Here is a 20,071-nt window from a genome sequence, read left to right as displayed (position 1 = left end):
GCATCTACTGCCTCTCCTCCTGGAGTAATGGGGATCAAGGCCTGTGCCAACACTCCCATCTCAGCTTTAGTAAACTTAAAGATTGTGCCTCCCTCAGACAAACAGACAAAAGCATGTCATGAAGTCTTCCAATTCTTGTTACTTTATGGATATGTGTTGTTGGGGATCATAGAAGACAGGAGTTTGGGAAACAGAGGGCAGTAAATATTCTCACAATAAATACATCAGCCAATTCTGGTTTGTTCAATATTGTGAGGCTTGTATTAATCCTCCTGAAAAATATTCAGCACAAGTAGAGTAGTAATGTGTATTGTACCAGGTTAGAAAAGTCAAATACCATTTTCTGTCTATTTTCTCATATTTATTTCATTGCCCAAATAAATCACAGGTGTTAACCCATTCATGTATACTTACATATGACTACAAAGGTTTGACCAACATGAAAGTATCAGAAGTAAACACATAGTGATAGAGAATTTTCACAAACAGTAAAATTTGGTGTGCCAATCCACAAGAATTTTCTTATAGGTCATTAAATTTTCTCTGGGTAGAGTTTGCTTAGGAAAGCTTTCTTCATGGCATTCTTCAGCTCTTTGTTCCTGAGACTGAAGATGATGGGGCTGAGGAAGGGGGTGAGGACCGTGTAGGTGATACCCATCAGAGTGTCTCCCTCCAGAGACTTGGGACCCTTGGGCTTGAGGTAGATGACAGAGGCAAAGCCATAGTGCACAATGACCACCGTGAGGTGGGATGCACAGGTGGAGAAGGCCTTTGCCGACCCTCAGCTGATGGTATCTTCAAGACGGCTGCCACAATGAAGGCATAGGAGAGGAGGATGAGGAGAAAGCATCCCAGGAGGTCTGTGATGCACACCATTCCTACACCTCTGGCTACTACCAGTACATTCTTTCCACATGCCAATTTCAATAGAGGATGAACATGACAAACAAAATGGTGGATCTCATTGGGTCCACAGAAAGTGAGATTGAAAATGGCTGTTCCCACAAATGAACCACCAACCCAGGACAAGGCAACCAAGCAGGCACAGTCACGGGGACTCATGAGCACATTGAACTGCAAGCTCTGAGGTAATCAGCTCAAATGTGTAACAATGTACAGTAGCAGAACCAGTTTCAATCCCAACTCTGCCTACTGTGAACTTCAGAAAATTTATTCACACTGTTTTTCTCTGTGTTTTTCTTCATATCTCAATAGTTATTTTAAGAAATAGTAAGTTTCAAGTCCATTAGTGGTGTTGCATGCCTTTAATCTCAGCATTCGGTTGGCAGAGGCAGGGGGATATCTGTGAGTTTGAGGCAAGCTTGGTCTACATAGAGAGATCCAGGACAGGCCTATGCTACATAAAGAAATACCTACTAGAAAAATTAAAAAAAGAAATGAAGGAAGAAAGGAAAGAAGAAAGAAAGAAAGAAAGAAAGAAAGAGAGAGAGAAAGAAAGAGAGAGAGAGGGAGGGGTGGGATGGAGGGAGGGAGGGAGGGAGGGAGGAAGGAAGGAAGGAAGGAAGATTAAAAAGACAAAAGAAATAGTAAGTTTTTCTTAAAATTTTCCTAAAAGGTGACACCCAGAAGGTGCAACGTAGCATTTTTAAGTCTACATAAGTTGGAAGGAAATGCTGTTTTTGCCTAGCAAATAATCTTTTAATAAGGTCTCCACATTTCTATATGAATCAGTTAACTATATTTCAATGATCTTTTGTAACATACAATGCAACGTTTAAAAGACCTGATCATTGTTTTGCTTTCTGGTCCTTTGGTTTTGCCTGTTGTACATACTTTATGTAAATGGAATCCTGAGATGTGTGACCTTCTGTGTTTGACAGCTTTTGCTAAGCATCCTATTTCAAGGTTAAACTGTGTTGCAGCAGCATGTGCTTGTCTATGTAAGTGTGTGTGCTGTGTGTGCAAGTGCGGTGGTAGGCTCAATGCCTGTTGTTCATGCAGGGTAGCAAGAAGAGGGCACAGAGTTCTCTCTCTCCTTACTTCCTTGAGACCAGATGTCTCCTGAACCTGGAGCTCAAGCTTTATTGGCTAGACTGGGAACTAGAAGTTACAAAATTCTCTTTTTCCTGCTCCTCTCTGTTCTACAAGCTACAGGAATGCATAGGCATCCTGACTTGTTATGTGAGTGCTAGCATCCAAACACTGGTTCTTGGGTTTACACAGAAAGTGCTTGTAACTACCGAGCTGCCTCTCTAATCACACAACTCCCTTTATTATAGCCAAACAATACTTTCTCATGTGGATGCTCTTCCCCAGTTGATGGGCATTTGAATTATATTGTCCACTTTGCCTCTGTGAATCGTGTATTGATGTGGGAGTGATTTCTTATTAATAAAGAAACTGCCTAGACCCATTTGATAGGCCAACCCTTAGGTAGGTGGAGTAAACAGAACGGAATGCTGGGAGAAAGAAGCTGATTCAGGGAGTCGCCATGATTCTCCCACTCCAGACAGACGCAGGTTAAGATCATTCCTGGTAAGCCAGCTCGTGGGCTACACAGATTAATAGAAATGGGTTAGATCAATATTTAAAAGCTAGCCAATAAGAAACTGAAACTAATGGGTCAGGCAGTGTTTAAAAGAATACAGTTTCCGTGTAATTATTTTGGGTAAAGCTAGCCGGGTGGCGGGACACAGCCCGCCGCTCCGTATTTCAACAGAGTGGTACCCAACGTGCTAATGAACTCCACGTAAAACCTGAGAGGACTTAAAAAGGAGAGAGAGAGAATTTAAGACAGCTTTTTGCTGTTTGTGGGTTGCGTGCCGCAAAGAAATTGTCCTGACTCAGCAGCAGGAAAAAACTGGCTGTTTTAAAATGCCGGCTTTCTGGGCTGTGCCGCCATTGCGATCTCTGTCTGGCTCCTGTGGGAGACAGAGCTTTTGAATGGAGCATTTGGAGTAAAGCTCTATGGCTTGCTTGATGGCAATGTGGACTGCTGTGTGCCTGGAACTGTGTGTGGCTCAGGGGCACCAAATGGCTCTGAGGCAGGAGCAGCTTGGCTCAGCTCTGCCATGCTGAACTGTGCTGGTCTCAGGCAGGAACTACCATAATTACCATAAAAACAGCGCATTTAAGGTTTCAACTGGGCAGGACACAGGCGGTACCGTATTACCTGTACATGGTGCAACTTAAGTTTTTAAGAAGTGCTTAACATTTTAAGAAATGCTCCTGGATAGTAAAAATATTACAGATTCACAATAAAACAGATTCAGACATTACAGACCTCAGTGGATCACAGTGTTGGATGAATGTACATAGGCTTGAGAGAGAGAAGAATAAGAATATAGAGAATAAAGTAAATGTCTTAAAAAAAGGGTAAAGTCTTTAAAGAGACAGAGTACAGATAGTTAAGAGATTAAAAGAAATAAAGAAAAATAAGCCACGTAAAAATGGAAAATTCACAGAGAGTCTGGATTATGTACATTGTGTTTTCTTTAAAATTTTTGACTGTAAAGGAGCTAAGTACAGACAGATATTTCATTACATGGGCTGCCAAGCTAAACCAGAATGGATATAAAGGTATTACGATTTCAAAATTTGGGTCTAAGGATATGATACTTTGGAAAGGGTCTTCTTTTGTTTTCACAGAGGACCAGACCCTGTGGATTTCTTCTATCCCAATTTGGTATGATAGACCACGACCTCCCGAAAAGTTGCTGTGAACATCTTCACAAAATTACTTCACTCAACTGCCAACTGAGATGAACCTGACACACAGGTTACACCCTAAATGATCTGATTAACAGCGCCCCCATTCAGCAGGAAGCAGTTTGGAGAGAAAAAACTGCGCCCATGTTCCCAAAATATTGTTTGTAAATGTTCTTTTACATTTAAAGGGGGAAATGATATAGGTATGAGTAATTTGCATTGGTGTGGATTTTACAGTCAATTTTGTTATATGTATATGTATTTCTGATCTTGATTAAGGTATTGTGATTGTGTAGTTCATTTAAAAATGTAATGTATAATTAAGAAATATAGGTTAATGGTTAATCATCAATAATAGTCAATCTTGTAGTCATGTTAGTTAGATTTTCTAGATATATAGAGATACATTTCAGTTAGATAGACATTCTTCATATCTTTCAAAGACTGCAGAATATGGCATTCAATGTTTTAATAACTTAGGACTTTTCATGACAATGAGACATATCTGCTCCTGGCAGCACCAATCTACTTCAAGAGGAAGATGGGCATCGAAGAGGATCCTTATGGAGTTGGATAGCCATTTGGGCAAGAAACTGCTCTTGCCTGGTCTGTTGCATAAAATGGACACAGAGAACCCGCAGAGAGAGGACTGCTGAACTTGCCTAAAGGTGAGACGGCCTTTTGGGGTTCATGACTCATGAAAGAGTCTGCGAGACATTCTGCAGGACACAGCAGATAGTGACTGAACTGTCTTTGAAATTTCCTGCTTCATGGAAATGTCTGCTGGATACTATGGGCCTGAAGGCTGAAGATGGATGCCCCAACCATACAAAAGAACTTTGGGTGACTGTCCAGGCAGCAAGATGTCTCTGTCATTTCCAGAGTTTTCTTATTTCTTGTTTACCTAGGTAGTATTATATCCTTCTGGAGTCTTTGATGGAGTTGAAGAATGGATAGATATAGTTTTCCTTAGTTATGATAAAAGATAAAATAGATATAAATATTGTAACTGTAATTCTTGCTTGATAACTGTTTTGCTATATGTAATTTTACTATGTTAAAGTTAAAGCCTTTCTTTTTTGTTTAAACAGAAAAAGGGGAAATGATGTGGGAGTGATTTCTTATTAATAAAGAAACTGCCTAGACCCATTTGATAGGCCAACCCTTAGGTAGGTGGAGTAAACAGAACGGAATGCTGGGAGAAAGAAGCTGATTCAGGGAGTCGCCATGATTCTCCCACTCCAGACAGACGCAGGTTAAGATCATTCCTGGTAAGCCAGCTCGTGGGCTACACAGATTAATAGAAATGGGTTAGATCAATATGTAAAAGCTAGCCAATAAGAAACTGAAACTAATGGGTCAGGCAGTGTTTAAAAGAATACAGTTTCCGTGTAATTATTTTGGGTAAAGCTAGCCGGGTGGCGGGACACAGCCCGCCGCTCCGTATTTCAACAGTGTATCAGTGTATATATTCACAGGAGTCTAGCACAAACAAAAAGTTGGCAGGGTCTGAAGCAAAAAAGACAATAGCATATGACTAAACATGTGTCCGTAGAATTTATTTTTGGAGTAATAAAATGTCTGTCATTAAACAGAAGCATTGAGTTCTATGATATCACGATTATGCTCACTACCACTGAATTTTACATAGTGCTTATATTTCTGATGACTTGTTTTAAAATGAATAATTAATATTATTTTTCAACTTTAAAATTTTTCCTCGCAAAGTAGCAAGCGTCCTTAAAATATTTTCATACACGTTGGCTTTGGGCGACCCTCCCTCATTTCCCTGCCCCGCATCCCCACTGAACACTTCCATCTCTAGCTTTCCCACTTCTGGTTTGATATCACGTGTGTTCTATTGTTTCCCTGCCCCTCTCCCTCACAGCCTCCTTTCCCTGCACATGAGCTCCTTTCTAGTGTCCTGGTATCCACCAACACTTACACCCATGTAAAGATACACAGTTCCACACATTTTCCTGAGGCTTCCCTACCTTTGTTTTTCTTTATGGCTGAATGAACATTCCATTGTCCATATGTACTTCGTTTGTATTATCCATTGGTCTGTTGGTGGGAACCTAAGCTCATTCTGTTTCCATACTATTGTTAATACAGTAACAATAGCAGAATTATTAACATTATTCTTGGTTGAGTAATCAAAATTGCCTGCTCTATGGAGCACATGTTGTGTGCATGTGTGTGTGTATGTGCATGTGTGTGTGTGTGATACAATATGATTAAATTATTCCATGGTCATACCATTACCTCTGTAATGAAGTTTTTATATACATGTGTGTTTGTGTGGTATTTATGAGAGTACTTTGTGTTATGTGTGCATGTGTGCACATGTGTGTGGGGGTTGTATGTGTCTGTAAACATGTGTGGAGGCCAGAGACCTGTATCATATGTATGCCTCTGTCACTAACCTCTCAATTCCCTTGAGGGAGGATCTTTCACTGAACCGGGAGCTGGCAATTTTTGCAGTAGGCTGTCTGACAACTAAGTCAATTAATCTTCCAGTCTCCAGCCATCCCAGGAATGAGTTATAGCTCTGCTCAGTCACCCTTAGCTTTTTAGATGGATGGTGAGGATCCAAACCCATATCCACAAATAATTCTACCCTCTTAGCCAAATGCTCAGTTCTTTAACATGTTTTTAGTTTTTTTTTTTCAGTGCCAGAGATAAAACCCAGAACCTCATACTGAGCAAGCACTATTACTAGGCAACATCGTGCCTTTTCTTTATTTTATGGGAAGAATTAAAATTTGCCTTTTAGTTGATTTGAACTATATAATACTTTATTTTTAAATGGCCACTCTGCTCTGCAATAGGTATATTATATATTAAGGAATACCGATTCTTTGAACTTTATGTGAAACTTTTTGCCCATTTATCAACAAACCTCTATTCCTTGGTGACTTCCCTGCCTAAATGGCAAAATTTTGTTATGTTTACTTTGCCACAATAAGAAATCAGTTTCAGGATTGGAGATTTTTAGCTAAGGGGTAGACAAATGCAAGGTCCCAAATTTCATCCCCCATTATATATTTCACACACACACACACACACACACACACACACACACACACACGGAAAATATGTTTGGGAGCGGGAAAGATGGTTCAGGGTTCAGTAGTTAAGAGCATTTGCTGATCTTCCAGAGACTTGCATTCAATTCCCTGCATTACACCAGGTGTCTCACAACCACCTGTAACTCCAGGTCTAGAAATTTTCACACCCTGGCCTCCAATAGCACCAGCTTGTCTATGTGCATATCCACAAAGACACACACAAACAAATGGTAAAAGAAAATAGTTGGGTCTAGAGGAATGATTCATCACTCAAGAGCTCCAGTTGCTCTTGTAGAGGCAAATTTTGTTCCTAACTCCCATATGGCAGCTCACAGCTGTCCACAACACCAGATACAGGGGATAGGATGCCCTCTTCTGACCTCTTCAGGCACCAGGCATACTTGTGATACACGAGCACACATGCAAGCAAAATACTCATACACATGAAAGAAAACTAAATCATTTTAAAAATATGTTTGTAAAATCACTTTCAAGAGAAGGGTTTATTTTGCTCACAGTTTTTCAGGTTTTAGTCCAGTTGTCCCATGGACGTGGGCCTCTGACAGAACATCATGATTAGCATATTAGGGAGAGAGGAAGCCCAGAGACTGCATGCACATGTTTGAAAGAGCATGACAAAAAGGGACAAAGGTCTCGTAATCCTCTTCAAATGGACTGCAAAACCTTCCCCGATGCCCTAAAACCTTCTCCTAGTCCCCAAATCTAAAGGCCACCTCCTAATAATTCCATGGACTGGCAACCACATCCTTAAGAAATGGGGTTTTGCCGGGCGGTGGTGGCGCACGCCTTTAATCCCAGCACTCGGGAGGCAGAGGCAGGCGGATCTCTGTGAGTTCGAGACCAGCCTGGTCTACAAGAGCTAGTTCCAGGACAGGCTCCAAAACCACAGAGAAACCCTGTCTCGAAAAACCAAAAAAAAAAAAAAAAAAAAAAAGAAATGGGGTTTTTAAGATTGTTCCAAATCCAAACTATAGCACAAGTGAGTACATTTTCTATTGTTATTTTTGTTGGTGGTGGTATTTACTGTGTGTGCATGTGTGTGTTTGTGTATATGTGTGAACATATATCATATGTTCAGATGCCTAAGAAGGCCAGAAGAGGATGTTAGACCCCCTAGAGCTTCTGAGCTCCTCAATGTGTGGTTTGGAAACCAAACAAGGGTGCACTGCAAGTGTAGCAGTCGCAATCAACCATGGAGTTGACTCTCCAGGCCCTGGTGAATGCCCTCTTCAATAAGCTAAGGTCTTTGATTGAGTGTTTTCAAGTTTATCATAAAAAAATCAAAGAAGAACTATCTACTTTAGGAGTGGTAGCTATGCTCCTCCAAATACAACAATTTTTCAGGATACTTGCTTCTATTCTAGATATCATTAGACCATTTCCCCCATTTCAGAGTTAGCACCTTCCAATCAGTTCAAAAAATGGTGGTTCCAACAGCCCCATACAACCCCAACACTCTGAGATCATGGAGGTGAATGGTTTTGGGAAATAACATCCTGTAGGATAAAACTGAATGGATGCCACCAGGACACATGGACGCTGCATTCATACCGTTCCTCTGTGCACAAAGCAGGGTTTCTTAACACAAGCCTATTGAAATTGTAACCTAATAATTCATTCTGTGATGGGCCCTCCTGTGTCTTTTGTGGTGGTTAACAACATCCCTCATCTTTACTGTGTAGATAGCAGGAGCAGCTGACCAAATGTGACAAGGAAAACATCTCCAGAAAGTATGAATAACCCCATAGAGAGAAACGTTTATCCTTATTAAAATTCGCTAACCTATAGAAAATACAGCTGCCTCATTGGTACCCTTCCTCTCCATTCTGCATGAGTTTGTTGCCCAAGTTCCCTTTGTTCATTTGACAAATACATGTTTCTGTTTAAAACACAGATGCAATGTCATGTCCTTTTTAGAGTTTTTGTGTGCATTTTCTTCCCAAATCAGTTTGTGTCACTTTTTCCTAAGCGACTATGATATAACCAGCTTCCTCCTTGGTCATGGATCCTTTGATCTGCATCATGCTGGGCTCACATCTGCTCATGGATCTGGATTATGAATTCTTCTATCAATGACTGTTGTAACTCTAATGACTACTGTAAATAGAATGTACTAAACACAATAGATTCCCATAAGAACATCTGTCCTCTGTATCTGTCTCGAGCATCCTCATGCATCTGTCACTAGGCTTAGCACCCTCCCGTGGTCCTTGAATCTTTCCCTGGCTGTGGAAAGGAACTGCTGTGCTCCAAGTTATCTATAGGAGAAGGGAGATTCCCACAGAGAACTCATCTCTCTCCCAGGGAAGGAAAAGTGTGGAACAGAAGGGCCAGGATTTGAACTCAGGACCTAGTGCTCACAGAGCTTGTCTTCTTGACCTCCTGTTATTCTACTCATCGCTTACTCATGACTGTTAAAAAGAAAACCAGAGGCTGCTCTCACTCAGAGATGTCTTTCCTCTGTGACTGACTGTGGCCACTTCTATCTTTATATTACCCATGACTCAAACAATCCAAAGAAAGGGAGAACTCTGCAATTAGAGCTGATCACCCCAGGAAGAGGAGACTGAGATTGCATATGCATTGGCATGATAGGAACTTGAATTCAGAAAAATAAAAAATTGGTGAGAGAATAAAAGATGTGTGGCTTCCAGGGAATTATGAAGAAAAGGAAGGAGGAAAAGAAAAAGTGAAGAGGATTTCTAGAGTTAGGAAGAGTGCTGGAGACCATCATGAGGAACACATGGCTTTGCACAATTGTCAAAACCTGGGGACTGTACAACAATAAGAATGACACCTAATATAAACGTGGAGTTCAGGAACACACATACACACACACAAAGGGAGTGGTCAAAGACAGGCATGGAGAAGGTAGGACAGGAAACAATAATCTCACATGTACCCATGGCTGGTGCCACTTTGATATTCAGATACCTGCAGACTAAGTCAGGCATGGATAAATCTTACCCATAAATTTTTTTAGTGTTTCTCAAATTCACCATTGGGGACATTTAGGAAAGTATCATTTATTTTTGAATTTTAACATTTTTGATTGGCTCATCATCATTATATTCATTTATGCAACACAATGAATACCTTGATGAATACCTATATATTAATAGATGTATCATGATTAAGTAAAACTCTTGGCCAAATAAATTCAACTTTCTGCTTAGAAATTTTTGTGTGCAGACACAATTTGCTCATTGCCACATATGATAAATTTTTATTGACTATAGTTACCCTTCTGAATGAATTTGTTGCTTATGAACAGTAATTCTGCATTTACTCTCCTCAAAATACAAGCTTCTGGGACCACTCACAGAAGGCTCAAGCAGGCAAATTCTACATGATTTCCATGGTGTGGAATACAACAAATTTGAACACACAGAAATGATGAGATGTTATGCCTAGACCATGTCTTTATGGAGAGAGCTGTGCCCTGAATTCTGACACATTGATTTTCACAAATTGTCAAATATTTCCTGAAGAATGGACCATGTTTGAGAACCAACGGCTTATCCAACTTCTCTCTAAGATCCCATTTTGACCCTCCTGTTTCCTCTTCACTGACATCTCTCAGCTCCCTAGCCCTTCTTTGCATCTGTTACTTCCACTTTCCGCTTGAATTCCTTATTCCTTACATGCCTTGGAATTAGCTTCTCAGTCCTCAGTGTATTCTGTCTTCCATATGCCTGCCTGCCCCCATCCTGCTGCTGGACTCTGGCTGCACAGACCAACACATGTTAACACAGAAAGATAACCTGGGTAAGACAGTCTTCTCTTATATCTCTGCAAGTCATCTTTCCTGCCTGTCCAAATGACCTACCTCATGAAGTAGGAGATCCCGAGAAGATACAAACTACTGTGCAATCATCACACGGTCTTGATGACCCATGCCCCATATACTTGAATTTCTTGAAGAGTTGCAGAAGAAAGTGACTTCTTTCAATCCCTGGCTGCCTCTGGCTTCCCAGATTTTTGTGGTGAGGTGGATGAAAAGGAAAGGCCACTAACCTTAGACTCCAGGCTCTACACCTGATCCCTCTAGTAAAAATTCCTGATTGAAAATGCCTGTGCATGTGGACACTACACTGGTATGACTGAAGCCTGCTTGGCCAGGGGCTTGGAGGAGCCTGGTCACCATTATTTATCCTTCCTGTGCTACCTGCCCACTGCCTGTTCTGGTTGGCTGTGGTCCAGCTGCTTCTCCTTCTTCTACAGGGAGCCCAGGGCCCCAGAACACTGCTGGGGACGAGGCCACCTCAGGGAATCTGTATCCCCACTTCCCTTCCCTGCTTTCCAGGGGTGAGTCAATAACCTGAGCTTCTCTGTGGCTTGAGAAGAGACTTAATTCTCGACAGTCTGCAGATGTGGCATGCTAACTGTTAGAGTTAATAGGAGAACAGCCCTGCAGATGTCCCCGGGGATGAGCAGCCTTCAGTATACTTCTCCACTTTCCTCCTTCCTCATCTTAAATCTCTTGTTCAGGCAAGAGAGATTTTCAAAGTTATATCATTTTAATTCAAAGAACATACTTGTTTCTTTTTCTTGAGCAATTAAAAGGCCACAATTAAGGTGGAGGGCCACAAAAAATCTAGCCATGAAAGCATTTTTGGAGACTTCTTTAAAATTCCCTTTTAAACATTATTGGGTGTATTTACCTTTTATTTAGTTGGAGGGAGCATGGATAACACACTTGTGGAGTTCACCTTGCTGGCCACATTCCGAGCTTTACATACACGTGACATGTGAACCAGTGCAAACTTTAAAAATGAAATTTCTCTGGATATCATAATTTCATTATTGAGATGTTATATTCTTTATATAATAGATTTCAGTATATAATTCAAGGGGAGTTGACATCTTTCTAGTGTTCAACTAACATTTCTACCTAGATCAAATCATTTTCATTAGGGCCAACAAGAACATTCTATTGTTAATAGTGGACATTGCCCTTGCAGTAGTCAGGTTGGCAAACAACAGTGCCCATGAGAATAAAAAGATTCCAGGCAGTCACTGTGATGAAACTCAAACACCCAGTGAAATGGGGGAAAGGCTCCCAAGGACAGGATGCAGATGAAAACCCCAGTGCCATGAATGTCTGACTGCTCTGTAGGTTGTAGGCTACTGAGTTATCTAATGTTATCCTCAGCCCCAACATATGCAGGCTATTGTCACTACTGTTGGTTGTACACTAGAAATAGAGATAGTAAGTGCTTGTTGCTGAAGACCACACATGCTCTAGTCACAGGACAGGGAAGAATTGAGCTAAAACTAAACTGGAAATCTCTTTCCTGTGGACTTCCACAGACAGTGCTAAAAGTCATTGATACAAACAGCTAATGGATAACTATTCCCGACAGTCCAGGTTGATTGTAGAGTCTGACTGGTATGGAATCAATATGCTGGCCACGATGGATCCAGAGAGCAATAATGGCATGGTTGCTATGGATACAGCAAACACTCTAATGGCAATCAAGGTAGATCCACAGTAGATGGCCATTGGGTACTTTAAGCTAAACAAACTCTATGGCAGTTGAAGGCATAGTCAAATACACAAGCTACTGATGTGTTGTGCAATGGATACAATGAACCTCTAAAATCAACTTCTAAACATTTGTGATTGTGCTAAGAGATTACTATAACACTCCTCTTTTGTCATAGAGGGCAAACATCTTTTTGTTTTCAGTAAACAGCAGTAATTGCAAACACTTATACTTAAAATTGCCGAGAACAAATGCACTTTACAATGGCATAGTGTCACAACGCTCTGGGATACACCGACAAAAACACACCACCACTACCATCATCAACAATACAGAAAATACCCCAGGAAAATGTATAGAAGGAATGTCAAAGACTGAGGAAGAGTAGGTTGTAGGGTAGAGCTGTTTCCTCTGAGCTTAACATGACCACAGGCAATTACAAAGCAGAGAGCACTGGATGGCCCCACACACTCACAGCATTGGCCATCATGTACTAGAGATTGCTTTGGTGGTTATGGCCATAGAAATGGAGCGGGCCAAATAATACAGTGTTCTTATGTCTATGCAGGTGGTGAGACAGCGGTTATCCTTCCACTGTAGGAGTAGGTGGGTCATGATAACTTCACCTTAGATTCGAGCCAATCTCCTATCTTCTGCTATCTAGCACACCAGTGAAAGGCTGACTAAGGGTGGAACACCAAGGATCTAGCTTTTGTGAGGTCATTACTCATGCTGAGGGTGGGGTGTCTTTTGGTGATGTGGCTAGTATTGAGTCATCCAGGGTCCTGTAAGTACTCCCTCATTCATACTTCTTACATTCGATTCAAAATTCATAGGTTCAAACAGGTAGACAAGGTTGGAATAATTTCTCTTATTTTCTTCTGCTCTATTTAGAATAAATAGACCATTATAATGCATTCACAAGAAAAAAAATGTCTCTTCCAAATGTCACATTACACAGCTGTTTGGATAGGTTATAAAATGTTACTCCATATGCTTGTTTTATTTGGAAACATGTCTCTAGTGTGATAGCACTCTTTTGGGAAATTGTAGAAAAGTTAGAAGATGGTCTCAGCTTTAGGAAGGCAAGGAGGGCAGTTTCTAAGGTTATCGCTATAAACCTCTCTCTGTGTTTCCTGCTCTGTCAGGATGTAGTGAGTTCAAACACACCAACATGAATTCTGTGATACTTCGTTCACCATTATGGATTGCATCCTTCTAACAGGGAACCAAAATAATCCTTTCCTATCCTAAGTCGCTTTTCTCAGATATTTTGTCATAACAATAAGTCAACAATAAAATGACCACTTTCCCTCTGATGTTAAAGCACATAGTGAATGTTGAAGGGGTTTTAGAGATTTCACCGTGCTCTTCATGATGCCACATCTAAATTTTGTGACAGTGATGGGGTGGGAAGACTTGAAAACCACATGCCTTCAAAGTCATTTCTTCATTGAATGATTTCTTCCTATCCATATTAATCTAATGATCACCACTTGGACACAAACACAGCAAGATTGACTGTTTTACACAGATTCTTAGTGGTATTTTTATTATTGGAAAATTATATACACAAACACACACACACACACACATACACAAAGTAAAATATCTATCCCTACCTCTTTCCAACTCTCCTCAAAACCCCTGCATCACATCTCCAACTTTTTGTATTTTTATTTTTAATATATCAAGTACAATTAGTGCTTCTCATGCGCAAAATGGGTTCAGGGTCATCATCTGGGCCACAGGCATGCTACAAATGACCATACCCATGAAGAAAAGTGGTTACTTTCCCCCAGGTACATCAACTAACAATGACACCTCTGCTAGGGTTGGGGCCTCAGTTAGTTCATCTCGTTTCATGTAATAATTCCTAACTGGCTTGACTGCAGTCAGTAACCACAGCTGCTGTGAGTTTATGTGCATAACAACCATGATATTGCAGAAGACGACATTGCACAGCACTCATCTTTGAGGTTTACATTCCTTCTGTCCCCACTTCTGTAATGTTCACTGAGCCTTTGATGTAGGAGAAGGGTAGCCATACTGTTAGGTAAGGCAAATTCATGGGCATTCATCAGCACGTGAGTGCTATGCTCATATTCCAAATGGTCTGTCCCCATTCTGTCTCAGTCAAAGATTAAGTTCCTCATATTCTTATATGGTAGGATAAAACATTCTCTCCTGAAATTCAAAATTGCATGAATGCTCCTGATTGGAGTATGAGTTCTGGAATCTATTTCCTCAGAGCCAAATTGAAAACAATTCATTGGCACACACAGGAAAGGAAATCCCATAGTGAGGCACTTACAGGTTCAGAACCTATCTAAGGGCTATTACTATGTAGAATGTACAGGTCTAGAACTCCCATGACCTTCAAATTCTATGATTATTATTTCACTATGACTTGAGATGCTAAGGTGATAGGTTTTTCTCCAGTTATGAGGCTGCCTACTTGTGAACTTCCATCAATTACCAATAACAATAATTTGAAAATAGTTAATATACATCATCTTCTGAATATCCTCAGTCTGGATTAACAAAAGTGTCATCAGAATAATTCTACTAGCTTCCATTTAACTGAATCAAAGACAGCAAAGTCAGCATAATACTAAACATTAAACATCTCATGAAGTTTATCCAATACAGTACACTAGAAAGCAAAGCAACTGTTCTTAAGGGGTTCTTTATCACAAGGCTCACTGGGAAATAGACCTTTCTGCAAGATTTTACTTTTACTTTTGATTATGTGCTATTGGTGTATCTGTGTATGGATATATGCACACGAATGCAGGTGTGTCAATAGCCGAGAAGGAAGAGTATCCTATCTCCTAAAGTTATAGACTGTTAGAAAACAGTTGATTTGGGTAATGAGAGCAGCAAGCACTCTTAACCACTGAAACATCCTTTCAGTTCTGCAGGTGCATCTCACTATATATGGCTAACTCTGATATAGGCCAAAATACAGCATTCTGGACCTCGTCATGCTTTAGAGATGCAGAGTGACAATCTCTGGTGGCAAGAAGAATATTGCCCTCCCAAGTTCATCTTAGAGATTTTGCCTCAAGAAGTCTGAATCAGCTTAGGAGGCAGAGGAATTCTTTGATTTCTAAGCCAGCCTGGTTTAAACAGTGAGTTCCAGGAGAGTCAGAGCTACATAGTTAGACTTGCCAAAAAAAAAAAAAAAGGTCTGGGTCAAGTTTGGTCCTAAAATGTTTTAGTTAATCACTGAGGAAGTACATACCAAGGTCTTGGCATGAAACCAAGAACATGACACAGGATTGCAGACACTATGGAGAAACTGGAAGTCCCAGGTCATATGAATACATTATCCAGAATTTTTTTATATTTCTTTATAATTTTTATAATGTAATTTCAAAGACAAATGAATGCTGTCCTGACTGATAAACAAGAAAGTAAAATTCAAAATGCTGTACACATCATTTTTATTTGGGGAGGTAGTGTTTATATCCATGCCCAAGGCTAGAAACTAGAATGCTATGCAGCCAAGGTTGACCTTAAACTAACAACTTTGCTGCCACTAGCTTCCAAGTGCTGGGATTAAAACCTGCACCTCTACACCAGGCCCACAGTAAATTGTTTAATATATACTTGCTGTGGGACAATGGTCTGTACCCTGTCACTTGTATTTTAAATAAATGCTGATTGGCCAATAGCTAGGCAGGAAGTATAGGCGGGACAACCAAGTGAGAAGTAGAGTCAGGGCAATGAGAATTCTGGGAAGGGAGAAGTCTCAGTCTACAGTCATCATCCAGACTGAGACAAAGCCAGACACAGAGTAAGCAAGATGTGACTGCCTCACTGAAAAATGTACTAAGTCATGTGGCTAACACAGACAAGAATTATGGGCTAATATAAGTTATAAGAGTTAATAAGAGCCGGGCGGTGGTGGCGCATGCCTTTAATCCCAGCACTCGGGAGGCAGAGGCAGGCGGATCTCTGTGAGTTTGAGACCAGCCTGGTCTACAGAGCTAGTTCCAGGACAGGCTCCAAACCACAGAGAAACCCTGTCTCGAAAAACCAAAAAAAAAAAAAAAAAACAAAAAAAAAACAGTTAATAAGAATCCTGAGAGACTAGGCCAATCAGTTAATAATTAATGTAGACTTCTATGTGGTTTCTTTGGGACTGAACAACTGCTGGACAGCGTGAGTTCAACCATTCTATGCTGGAATGTCAGCAAAACTTTAAAATATTGTACACAGAATGATCAAATTTTTAACAGCCCAAATAAGTAAGGTTAAATTCCCTTCTTTCAATTTACCATATGCAGGCTTAAAGGGGTGGGGATGGGATAGAGGTGGAGAGATAGGAGCTGAAAATTTTACCTTAAGAAAAGAAAAGAACTTGGGTTTCCTCCAAATCCAATCCCTCAACTCATCCCTAGCTCTGCAGTGGAACACCAGCCATCCCTTCTCTGCCCCTTTATAAAGGCAGAGGATCCCACAGATCTTCTCTAACCTGCCTAACTTCCCTGCCTCCACTCATTGTTTGTCCTAGACCCCAAATAAAGCAAGCACTCCCTGGGAACCCACATGCCACTCAACCCAGGGAAGCAGGTAGCCTGCTGGCCATTTCCACCTCTCCTTCATCCTCTTCAAAACCAGTCCCTCAGTCTTACCACAGATGTGTAACAGACTTCCTGCTTTAACCTCCCTCTACCCCATCCCCTTCTCCAGTGAATCATACAGATTCCCACTCTAATGGTCTCTGGCTCACTGCTTTATCCCAGCCCTAAACCCCAGCAGCAATTGCTTGGGAACCCAAATGCACTCCAGTCTGGGATTTATGATCTACTAACCAGACCATCACACCTCCCTATGTCCTTCAAAACCAAACCCCAGTCTCATCCCCAGCTCCATAGTAGAAGGCCTGCTATGGCCTCCTCTTCCTCTCTGCCCCCAACTCCAGTGGATCATGCAGATCTTTCCCCCAAACTTTTCTCAAGTTTTTATTGTCTAATCTCAGCCCCCAATTCCAACAGAACCCATAGACCACTTCAGCCTGCAAAGTAGATAGATTAAACACAGATCTTCAGCCTCTCTCCTCATTTCTCCAAGTCCAATCCCCCATTCTTATCCACATCTCTGTAGCAGATATTCTGTTGTGATATCTCCTCATTCTTTGCCCCCACCCCCAGGGGATTAAGCAGACCTTAGTGGAACACCCCCACTATCCCTCTTCCTGTGGACTTCCTTAGCACCCACTCCTAGCCCATCTGTTCCTATATGTCAATTCCCAATAGCTAGAAGCAAATTTTGCTTGAAAGCCCCTAGTAGCCAGACATAGTGGGATCGAAGGCAACACACAGTCTCAACACTCTCTAAGGGTCAGAGAGGGCAACAGAAACCAAGAAGCAAAACACCCACACTACAAACAAAAGACCACAGATCAGCACATAGAATTTGTCTTCCCAAACCCAAATGCCTAGACTACAGTGTAAAAACACAACCAATATCTGCTGTGACAGTACTGTCACAGCACTAGAGCCCAGCAACCCCACCATAGTGGATCCAGAGGATTGAAACATAGATGAAGCATAAGAAAAATGATCTTAAAATAGCCTTTATAAATATGATACAGGTCCTTAAAAAGGAACAAATCCCTTGAAGGTATCTATGAAAACAGGAGCAGTGGAAGGAAATGAATAAAGCAGTTCAAAACATGAATGTCAGAATAGAATCAATAAAGAAAACTCAAACTGAGGAAAATCTAGAAATGAAACATTTAGGGATGCAAACAGAAACCTCAGAAGCAACTCTCATGAACAGAATGTAAGATATGGAAGAAAGACTCTCAGGCACTGAAAACATGATAAAAAAAATTGGATACCTCTGTTAAAGAAAATATTAAATCTAAGAAACTCCTGACATAAAACATATGGGAAATCTTGGACACTATGAAAAGACCAAATGGAATGAAAATAAACATGGGTCAAAAGCACAGAAAATATTTTCAACGAAATCATAGAAGAAAATTTCCCTTACCTAAAGAAGGGGATATCAAGATACAAGATCCATACAGAACACAAAATAGGCTGGACAAGAATATAAAATTCCCCAGGCACAAAATAATCAAAAACTAAATGCACAGAATAAAGAAAAATATTAAAAACTGCAAGTAACATATAAAGGCATAATAGAACAATTCTTTATTTCTCAATGGAGACTCTGAAACCCAGAAATGTCTATGCAGGTGTTCTATACACTGGAAGAGACTACAGATTCCAGCCCAGCTCTATTATACCCAGAAAAACATTAATTTATAGTAGATGGAGAAAATAAGACATCCATGCTGAAACAAAATTTAAGCAATATCTGTCTACAAATCCAACCCTACAGAAGGTGTTAAAAACAAACTTACCTGGGGTTCTGGCTGCCAATTGGGCCTCTGGTGAAGCAAGGGGCTTACACTGGAGTTATAGTCTGACATAGGCCAAAAAGAATTCAAGGAACAGTGTGGCCATGCTAAAGAGTAATTGGAGTAACTTTACTTGAGATTAGGATGATCATTAATTTATGATGTTCTGACTTACTATCTTTCAATGCTACAGTTCTGGGAAAGAAACTTCCTTTAATTGTATACAGTGGCAATGACGTTCAACTGTCAAGCACCCATTCAGAAGTATAGAAACTGAGATTGAAACCAGGTATTAAAGCATATGTATACACTGCCAGCTATCAAGAAACCGAAAGAGGAAGATCAGGAGTACATTGCTGATGTGGGATCCCCTCTGTATTCTGTAAATACCATTTGTTAATAAAGAAACTGGCTTAAATGTTCAACATCCTTAGTCATCAGAGAAATGCAAATCAACACAACTCTGAAATTCTATCTTATACCTGTAAGAATGGCCAAGATCAAAAACACTGATGACAACTTATGTTGGAGAGGTTGTGGGGTAAAGGGAACACTTCTGCATTGCTGTTGGGAGTGCAAGCTGGTACAGGCCTTTTGGATATCAGTGTGGCGATTTCTCAGAAAATTAGGAAACAACCTTCCTCAAGACCAGCAATACTACTTTAGCGTATATATCCAAACAAACGATGCTCAATCGTACCACAAGGACATGTGCTCATAACAGCATTGTTTGTCATAACCAGAACCTGGAAACAACCTTAATGCCCCTCGACTGAAGAACGGATAAGGAAAATGTGGAGTATTACAGAGAAAAAAACACGACATCTTGAAATATGCAGGCAAATGGATGGATCTAGAAAACAAAATTGATATAGTATAATATTTGCAATGAATTAAAAGAGATATCCAATATACATTATAAGACATACTGTAGTATATGATTTGACTTGATATAACCCCAATGCAAGTGATCTGATGATACCGGAGGGAGGTTAAGCCCTGCTTTGATGTTCAGCAGGTTAAGTGTGTTCAGTGTATTTTAACTCATGGTAATATTTTCAACTCATGAATACACAACACCACTGTGTCTGTGGTGAACTGTATTCACTGAGTACATAATAGGCAAGATGTGGAAAAGTTGGAGCCCAGGGAGATGGCTCAGCAGTTAAGAGCACTGACTCTTCTTCCAGAGGACCTGGGTTCAACTCCCAGCACCTACTCGGCAGCTTACAACTGTCTGTAACTCGAGTTCCAGGGGATCTGATAACTTTACACCAACGCACATAAAATAAAGGTTAAATAAGTTTTTAAAAAGGTATGGAAAAAGTGATTCAATAGAGGGCAATTTGCCTAACACAGGAAGACCAAGTCTTTTTCTTGAATCACCTTTCTCTGTCTTCCAAATGCTTGGAGAAATGGCTTTTGCTACCATGGCCTGT

At 40.6% G+C, this 20,071-nt stretch overlaps 1 pseudogene; it reads right to left on the bottom strand.

The window, feature by feature from the left end:
* Positions 1 to 532: 532 nt before the first annotated feature.
* LOC121432310 lies at positions 533 to 18,704 on the bottom strand (annotated as a pseudogene).
* Between the last annotated feature and the right edge of the window lie 1,367 nt (positions 18,705 to 20,071).

Source organism: Microtus oregoni, unplaced genomic scaffold, assembly GCF_018167655.1.
Source record: "Microtus oregoni isolate MIOR12 unplaced genomic scaffold, Mior012 000034F_ref0000314, whole genome shotgun sequence".
Lineage (NCBI taxonomy): Eukaryota > Metazoa > Chordata > Mammalia > Rodentia > Cricetidae > Microtus > Microtus oregoni.
This window is presented reverse-complemented; position numbering and strand designations above follow the sequence as displayed.